The following is a 10,340-nucleotide window of genomic DNA, read 5'->3' as shown; positions in this document are numbered from 1 at the left end:
TTATTTTTCAGTAGCAGAAAAAGCAGAAAACATATACAACTTACTCAAACGTACACAAAAGCCTCTAACACGAAGTGTGATGTATTCTAGCAGTAGTCAACTTGTCCACTCTGTACTCTTGTACAATACTGCCACTTTAGCTCCTCCACTCTCCTAATCCTAAAATCAAAGAATTACGTGTCCTCCTAACGAAAGCTGTTCCCAAATTAGCCACTGATACCATATTTCTCACTAACATAAACACAAGTAACTACCCAAACTCACCTCAGCTGACTTACAAGTGTGTGCCTAAATTGTGAGATTTTTGAGCAGATTATATTGAAGATCTTCCCTTAGTGACTCCTAGCAACCATGCAATACCTAATACACCACCAAAATGTACTAGGTCGGATAAACAGAAATGAAATTTGTTGTCTTTGAGAGTTTGAAAGGACTTGTTGCTGACAAGAAGTAATCACTTTGAAAAGCAAACAGAACGAAAGAGACAAACATCTCGAAAGTGGGTATTTTAGATATCCACATTAGTGGACACTAGTAGGCTCTGGCAGTATGTTAAATATGGCCACTGGCTACAAATCAGGCGAATTCAAGGAAAGCAGACAAGAAATGAAGTTTCATTTGTTATTGATATAACATTGTTATCCCTTTTTATGCATTCCAAATTGATGATTGCTTTGTTGTAAAGGTTATGTCAACAGGTAACTTAATGTAGCCACTTAGTACACAATATATTACCTCAATAAAATAACTGCATCTCTCAATGATGTCTGGAGAAACATAGGCAGGCATTCTATTCAACAAATGTATTTTAGAGACTTCTTTGTTGAATGTTACAGTTTCTTAGTAACCACAAGCAAGTTAGATTCCTATGGTTACCACATCAAACAGAAATCCTCCACTTACCATCATTGTCAGTGTGATAGCTGACATCTGATATCTGATATGTTTAGTGTATCATTTTAGTAGATGAATGTGTTCAGTGCTGTGTGTGGGTGATTATGTGCTGTTTGTCTCTTATTTGTCTCCTATTCTGTATTCATATATATTAGCATTATGGTGAGCGTCATGTCATCTCATCATAAAATTAATAGAACATGCAATGCCCGGCTTTCAGATCATGATTGACATTCTTTAAATAGAAAACAGGCCTACAGCTTCATTATTACATGGCTTTAAATGTGCTGGTGCCTGGTTAAGAATTCAAAAGAAAAGTGGTCAGTAAAGCTATTTCTGGCATACATCAGGAAGTGATAAACATTTACGGAAGAGAAGAAGAAGAAGAGAGTGCATGGATACTCACTGGAAGGGAATGAATCACAAAATGGTCTGATCAGGTTACCATTTTCAGCAGCACACTTAGATTATATTCCTAGCCTGATGTGTATCTGCACTCTACTGTGCAAAGCTGTTTTCAAAAGGACTTTTTGTTTCCTTTCCTTTGATAGCTACTCAAGGATGGTTTCATTCCTTGGCCTAACATTTAGCTTTGTTGTTGTTAGTAAATGAAGTAGTAAATGAAGTAGTACTGTGTTTTTTTAATAAGAGCTAACAAACTTTGGTAACATTATTACCTTTAATTTAAATATTTAAATAATTAAATATTATTTGAAGGTTTTTTACATTGAGACTAGATAACACATGCATTACAATTAAATACCACATTTATAAAGCAGCATTTAAATGTTTATAAGTACTTTAGCCCACTACATTGACATAAAGGTTCTTAAACTAAATTTACAGACAATTGTGCCATTTGTAACACTTATGAAACACTGTTCTCAAGTAATTGACCAGAAGTCTAGTTAAGAACACCATGTCTTCAGTCTTAAATAATAATGCATATTACCCTTCAAAAATGCTGAAAGTAGAAATTTCCTTGGCAAAATATTATTGGGCTAAATGTAGATGTCCATAGCCTGTATTTGTACTTTGGTAAAAGAATGTACTTAAAATATAAAGTAAAGGTATTTTGAGTTGTTGTAGGTCATCTATAATCTATAATCATAGTATTATATTTTGATATGCAAGATTAAGTTCCATTACTTGGGGATGATGCTTCATAACTGTGTAATGAATAAGACAAATGTCTGTCAATTTAGTTTTAGGCCTCTTATGTCAAAACAGGGTCATTTACTTAATACAACCTTAGTAACACTGTATTAAAACCCAAATAAAGAGCAGATTAAGCAAATTATTATCTAACAGGGCATTAGTAATTGTTAATAGTTGAAGCATTTCTGCAAATACAGCAGTAAATGCTTCCGTTTTGCTTAATATAATATAATTAATGATTATTTTTACACAGCAATACTTGATCATTAATTCTTAGCTATTTAGTTATTTCATACTCATAAGTCACAGCTAATAAATAATGCATCTTTATATATAAAGCATTTACTAATTTGCATTCAGGCAATTCATAGTTATTGTACATAACAGATTGACTACAATCTGTTTTAAGTGATTAAGAAGTTTATTATTTTGCTCATTTTTGATTCAAAAACCTTTACTTATGAGGAGGGAAATTATTATTAAATGGCTAATATATACTGTGACTGGCGACCTGTCCAGGGTATATCCCGCCTTCCGCCCGATGACCACTGGGATAGGCTCCAGCAAAATGTGTGTGTGTGTGTGTGTGTGTGTGTAATATATACTGTTTAAAACACTAATTAGTAGCAATTGGAATTGCACTACTTAGGAGTAATTGGAAGTTGTACCTCAACTGCATATGTTTACAAATACATATCTTATTATTTATTGCACTTAAATATAAATATATTAATGAAGTGTTAACAGTGCTTTAACAAACTTAAAATGTGTTTTAAAGCACTGTGCTGTCATTTTCCAACATCACTGTAAATGCTTCATAATAATTTATTTCATTTACTTTATACAGTTGCATGTAAGTATAATAAGTAATTGTATATGCTTTAACAAACAATATATATATATATATTGCAAAGCATGTACTTGAATGATAATAATTAATTTTTATGCTTAATAATGCTTAATTTTATTATGTCACAATAATCTGATCATAGTCAGATTTCTGCAGTCATTTGAATATTCAAATGGTCAAATAAACACCATACTCCGATCTAGAAATCAGATTAGGAAATCTGATAAAGAGATCTAGATTTTAGCTCAGTAATCAGATTTTTCAGTGCATGTAAACTCATTCTGATTTCGTTCAGATTTCTCAGTCTGCGCATGGACTGCTGTACCGGAAAAAAGCAAGCAGTGCTGCTGCGAGATGGCAGCAAAACACTTTTGGCGTGGCACTAAAACCAACTACATGAAATGAAGCATTTAAATAAATATTCTTCATCTTCTAGATGATGTATGTTCATATTTTTGGGTACAGTGTATTTTCTAGTGAATGTTATTTTTAAGACACAACATGAAGTTTGAGTTTTACATTCCATTTATGTCACATCTTCTTCTGTACGTTTACTGGCTGGTTGCAAAGTAGAAATCTGATTGCTGTCTGACTCTGATTACTGTAGACCCAGAGTTTCCCTATTATCTGATAACTCAAGAAATCTGATTTTCTGTTGTGATCGGACTGTTGAGTGCATGTAAACTCTCTCATTAACAGGTTTCATTAATAAACTATTAGATAATAATTCATTTGCTATTTTTTGAGGCCTGTTATAATAAAGTGTTATCAAAAAATCTTATGTTATCTTGCAATTTCTGAGACAAGATGTGTATAAATACTTAAGTCTTGTTTATGGATAAGTTATTCATATCCATATTTTTCAGTTCTATATCTGTTCTTCATATATATAATAACACATTCATTATACATATGTGTTATGAAGTCTCTATATAGGTAGCTTTGAAATTAAGTGCTTTTTGAAACTTCTGTCTGTCTTTTGAGGTTATCAGACAATGTCCTCTCCTGCAGATATTATTAGTTTTCATCATGTTTTCATGTAAAAGTAGTAAAAAGGTTCTATAATAAAACTTGTGGGCATTTTATTGCTGGATAGTGACAATAAATGAGAATATCGCCAGAGAGGCACAATGCACGTGCAATAAAACAAAATGAGATCATAAAGGGTAAGCAGTGATGCATCACTGAGGCAGATTAAATGAAAATCAAGGCGCCAATAAGGCATGTAATAATATACTCTGACATATTAGGTTGACTCTCAGGAATTCTATTTTAGATTGCTTAGGTTAAGGTTTCTTCAGGAAAAAAAGAAGTGTTTCTTGAATGTGTTCTTTTTTTATAAATAGTACATCTAATATTTTACATAGTAAAATATTAATTGCTTTTTCAATGTTATAAAAATGCTGCATCTTAAAACTCTGGCATGCCATTTCATTTACTTACTCAACCATCTTTAAAAAGTGTAGGAAGCCTTTAACTCTGGTTTAATGAAAAGACAGTTTCGCAGAAGTCTGGGTCATATTACACTTGCTTGCTGTCTTTTGTGATGGTCACAATGTCATACCGCCTTGCCTGCCAGTCTCTTGTCGGAATGTTGGGGAGCTTGCCAGGGCATTTAATCTTCTGTCCTTGACCCTGTCACATTGTTGATCAAAAGGCTTCAAAATTCGTTTATCAGCCTCGGCTTTGTCCCAGTACATGAAATTCGGTCTGCCGTGGGTAAAGCACAGTGTGACCCAGACTATAAACTAAGCAGTCTTTCATCCAAATGTGCTGAAAACCAAGAAACATCAATGATGGACTGCATGGGCTGCAGAAGACTGATTCAGTATAATCATGTAATCATATTAACTGTTGGTAAAACAATTCATTCCACTTATGTATTTATCATAACACCTCATAAGTATTTATTTAAGCTCTCAAGCAGGTGGTTCTTGTGGCATAAAGTAAAATATCTTGAGTAAAAAAAGTAGCAGTTCAATCTACTTATGGAACTGCAATGGAGCTTTGTACATCCAGCACCTATCAGCACAGGAACTGTTAGAAGCTATTTTTGGAATCCTTTTGGTCTTTAATAATAGACCTAAACTTGAAAGTGAAAGATATAAGAAACTACAAAGCAGTCACCAACATAACGGATTGAAATTAAATAAAAGGGAATTAGAACCAGGATTCAGATGTAATGGAATATAGGTACTGGGAATATCTATTCAGATCACAGTAATGAAGTACTGTGCTCAATTCACATAAAATTTTGAAAAGGCAACATTCAGAATACAATAACTTTAACTTGTTTACATTTTGAGGAGAATCCTTTTAGAATATTTGTTCACTAAATAAAAACGACAAAAGAAACTCCATCGCTGCTTGTCTGTACTCAGTTTGTAACAACCATGCTATGTTTATGGACTTGTTCACAAGTGATAAACTGAGCAATGGTGTTGAACAGGACATGTGCATGTATTTCATGGTGTGATATTACATGCATGTCATTAATCCTATAAAATCCCAGGCTTATTACACACTAGGGCTTATTATTCAGTAACTACTGGGACTTTGATGTAAGCTGGCTGAGCTATTCTTAGGTTATAGAAGTGTGTAATAAAACATGAATGAACCTCCTAGTGGGCCCTGGCCATTTAAACAGAACATCATACAGTCACTCAGATCTGTAAGATTTTATTATTGAGATATGGTGAATATACTTAATTCTGGAAGCAGTGCTGCTCAGGGGATTGTTGGTCAGCAGTGGACTTGAATGATATCAGTGAAATAAATGTAAATTTCTTCTTAAATATATTAACCATATAATTACATGAAGGAAACTGTCAACAGTGTTGACACTGGCTCTGAGGAACAGTGTGAACTAAGTACAAATTACAGGAACATTCAGGATGCATTCACAATGTGTTCTAAATGTGCTTATGGCTGTTGTTGGAACAAAACCATATCAGATTTTAAATTTTTTTCACATAATTTGAAAATACCTGTTGCTCTTTACATTGTATGTAAATCTCCTGATGAATAGACCAAAAAATAACCCAGAATTATTTGTTAAAAAGTCTGGTTCCATTGACTTACATTAAAAGTAAAGTATGTTTTTTCCTTCTCCTGTAAAGTTACCATTTTGGAGATACAAGGTTTTGTTCCGACAACAGTGTTATGTTGCTTTTTTCCATATACTGTAATGGAATACGATATCTTTGGGACAGTGTGTTCAATATTCAGCAGCGGTACCAAACTCGATTTAAGAAGTGCCTATAATCTCATCTGAATTAAGAAAGGAGATGAATGGAAAATTGCTTTTGTCACCACTATGGGGCACTATGAGTATCAGGTGATGCCTTTCGGACTCTCTATCGTCCCCTCCATGTTTCATTCAATGATGTGCTTAGGCATATGTTGGGTCAGTACGTAATCGCTTATTTGGATGATATATCAGTTTATTCCCCTGATTTCGAGAGCCAGGTAAGACATAGATCAGTGCTTCAGAGACTATTAGATAATCAGCTCTTACACACTTCTATAACCTAAGAATAGCTCAGCCAGTTTGCATTTAAGTCCCTGTAGTTACTGAGTCTTAAACCTTAATTATGTAATAAGCCTGTGATTTAAAGAGGTTAACTTATGTATAGGAGCCAGTCTAACTAGTTACTACCCTTCTCCAATGATATAGCATTATCTGTGGTAATAGCATTTTCCTGATAATGTGTTTGCATATGACTTAGGTCAGTTTAATGACTGCATGCAACTGGCTGTCCAATTTTAAATGGCAAGTGCAATCAGCAGTTCATAGTAATTGTAAGTAAGTAAGACCAATCCATATTAGTTTACATCAGTATATTAGTATAGCATGTTGGTATGTTACTATAGCATATTGGTATGTAACTATAGTACAGTACAGGCACATGTACAGAGAGACCCCGTGAGGTCTTGAGCCCCTGCCCCTTAGCCCTAAGATTGTGCAAGTGCCCTCTTGGGTGTATGTGTAATAACTGAATTTCATATTTCCTCTGCCATTCTTCAAGATCTGTGTTTCAGTGTGTTACAGTTTCAGTGAGAAGAGGTTCAGTCTTGCCCCAGGAATAGAGAGTGAGTCAACTTGGGCTCTATGAGTTTCATTGCTCTTCAGCCCTTCTGGTGCAGTACTGACCACCTAGGTTTCTCTTTAGTAACTCTGACCTGCATACATGACCACGGCACTGGAAATCCCACCAGTATGATGCTGGTAATCTCTTTTAAAAAGTTCAGTTATTTTGAACAAGATATAGATATAAGATATAACATCATAAACAAGGGACATTAGTAACTTGTTACACCAAGTTTTTGTAATTATAAAAAGAAGGATTTATACAAGATTCTGTGTAGCTCTTAAATAGAGTTACTACAAAACATTATGTGGTGATTAAACAATATAACACTATGCAAACTGGTGATTGGGGTTGAAGCCCCACATAAATAGTAATATTAGTGCTTTTGCCTGCCTTTGGAAAAACGTCTACTATGTTTAACAGTTGATTACCCTGTCTCTGTGCAGGAGTGATTACAACATTCAATACATTAAATTTACTTCATATTTATTTTGCACATTTTTCCCTCAAGCTCCTGGTCCCCATATTGCCTATGTATAAATCTGTCACAATATAGTATAATATAGTATAGTCTGCACCCTTAAAAAATGGATCCTCAAGGGTTCTTTAGTTAAGAAAATGTTTCTATGTAGAACTATGAACACTCATTGTGCATGATTAACATATTCCTTGCATCATGAAAGCATTCTTCAGATTGATTGAGAATGTGTTGTAAATGGTTTTATAATATCTTTTTGAAAAGCACATATAGTACAAAAAAGGGTTCTTTGATTGTTATTAGTATAACATCTGTTCTATGTGGAACCACCTACAGAAGATTCTCCATCAATCTGAAGAACTCTTTCATGATGCAACGAGCCATTTAAATGCGCAAAGGGTATTTTGAGTGTTCATGTTTCTGTATAGAATAATGTTCTTTACTAAAGAACTTTTGATAAACCACCTTTTTTATGAGTATAATATAGTATAGTATAGTGCAGTATATTATAGAATAATATAGCATAGCATATAAAAGAATAATTTAGTATAATTCACTATAGTATAGCATTTTTTCTTGAAATTATCTGTGTTGGTGTAGTTCATTTGAAGAACTACTAATTTGTAGTCTTGTTGTGAATGCTCTTTTCATAAAATGTCCAGCATATTAAACTTACGGTCAAAAAACAGTGCACATCCAGTTTTGGAGTACAGCCCCAATTCCAATGAAGTTGGGACGTTGTGTAAAACATAAATAAAAATGATACAATATGAATACGAAGATTTGCAAATCCTTTTCAACCTATATTCAATTGACTACACTACAAAGGCAAGATATTTAATGTTAAAACAGATAAACTTGATTGTTTTTTGCAAATATTCACTCATTTTGAATTTGATGCCTGAAATACGTTCCAAAGAAGTTGGGACAGGGGCAACAAAAGACTGGTAAAGTTGAGGAATGCTCAAAAAACACCTGTTTGGAACATTCCACAGGTTAATTGGAAACAGGTAAGTGTCATGATTGGGTGTAAAGGGAGCATCCCTGAAAGCCTCAGTCATTCACAAGCAAGGACGGGGCGAGGTTCACCACTTTGTGAACAACTGTGTGAGTAAATAGTCCAACAGTTAAAGAACAACGTTTCTCAATGTGCAATTGCAAGGAATTTAGGCATTTCATCATCTACAGTCCATAATATCATCAAAAGATTCAGAGAATCTGGAGAAATCTCTGCAAGTAAGCGGCAAGACAGAAAACCAACACTGAATGCCCGTGACCTTCGATCCCTCAGGCGGCACTGCATTAAAAACCAACATCATTCTGTAACGGATATTATCACATGGGCTCAGGAACACTTCATTGTCAGTGGAAAACCATTGTCAGTGAACACAGTTTGTCGCTCCATCTACAAGTGCAAGTTAAAACTCTGCCATGCAAAGCGAAAACCATATATCAACAACACCCAGAAACGCCGCCACCTTCTCTGGGCCCGAGCTCATCTGAGATGGACTGATGCAAATTGTAAAAGTGTCCTGTGGTCTCACGAGTCCACATTTCAAATTGTTTTTGGAAATCATGGACGTCATGTCCTCTGGGCCAAAGAGGAAAAGGAGTGTCCGGATTGTTATCAGCACAAAGTTCAAAAGCCAGCATCTCTGATGGTGTGGGGGGGTGTTAGTGCCCATGGCATGGGTAACTTGCACATCTGTGAAGGCAACTGAAGTTGTACATCAAGCAAGAATGGGAAAGAATTCCACCTACAAAGCTTCAACAATTAGTGTCCTCAGTTCCCAAACGCTTATTGAGTGAAAAGGTGATGTAACACAGTGGTAAACATGCCCCTGTCCCAACTTCTTTGGAACGTGTTGCAGGCATCAAATTCAAAATGAGTGAATATTTGCAAAAAACAATAATGTTTATCCATTTGAACATTAAATATATTTGTAGTGTATTCGATTGAATATATGTTGAAAATGATTTGCAAATGATCTTATTCTGTTTTTATTTATGTTTTACACAACATCCCAACTTGGGATTTTTATTGAAAAAAAGGTTATAGTAATAACTGAAATGAATAAAAGGTTCAATATTACTAGTGCTATTACTTTTCACAAAGAAACAAATGCTCATGAATAGCCTGTAATGGCCAATTTGAAGATCAAGCATAGTGGACATATGCTCAGAGTCAATAACCTTTTTCAGTGGAGTGCACTTCAGTAGATATGTGTCCAACCATACATATATCATTTCTGTTGCAAACACATATCTATCATCATCATTTTATTTATCTTCTTGAATTCTATAAGGCAAAATGAAGGTGGCCATGGGCATTCAGACAAAGGGCAATCAGTTGTCAAAACTAGATGGTCCTACTTTTTCCCTTGAATGACAGATATCTCTTCTGTTGTTTGTTACCATGGAAACCTGTTTCCCTGGCCATATCCTATTGTCCCTTGCTTGCGCTTGCCCAAGAGCATCTTTTATATTATTCACAGCAAAACACTTGGCACAAGGTCATTTTAAAAGGTGGACACAGGGTCAGTTTACATCTTTGGTTCGAGACCTGCAGGTCTTCTTTAAAAGTTTTCTAATCATGAAAAACTGTGGAAGAATGTAAACTTCATGAAAAAAACGTAGGGCCACGCTTTTTCTTTAAAATCCTGCTTTTCAGTTCCTTTTATATCAGACCTTTGGTATCCTTTAGGTACAGAATATGCTTTTACTTTCCTGAGGATGAAATAGTGCTTACAGTTGTCTTGAGAATTCATATATGTGCTTTGTTTTTGAGTGACAAAAACAATCCCTTAAAAGCAAACCATGAAGAGCCACAACACAGTCATCTTACTGAATTGAGGTTATAAAGCAGAGG

The sequence above is a fragment of the Pygocentrus nattereri genome, chromosome 8 (assembly GCF_015220715.1).
Source record: "Pygocentrus nattereri isolate fPygNat1 chromosome 8, fPygNat1.pri, whole genome shotgun sequence".
Lineage (NCBI taxonomy): Eukaryota > Metazoa > Chordata > Actinopteri > Characiformes > Serrasalmidae > Pygocentrus > Pygocentrus nattereri.
This window is presented reverse-complemented; position numbering follows the sequence as displayed.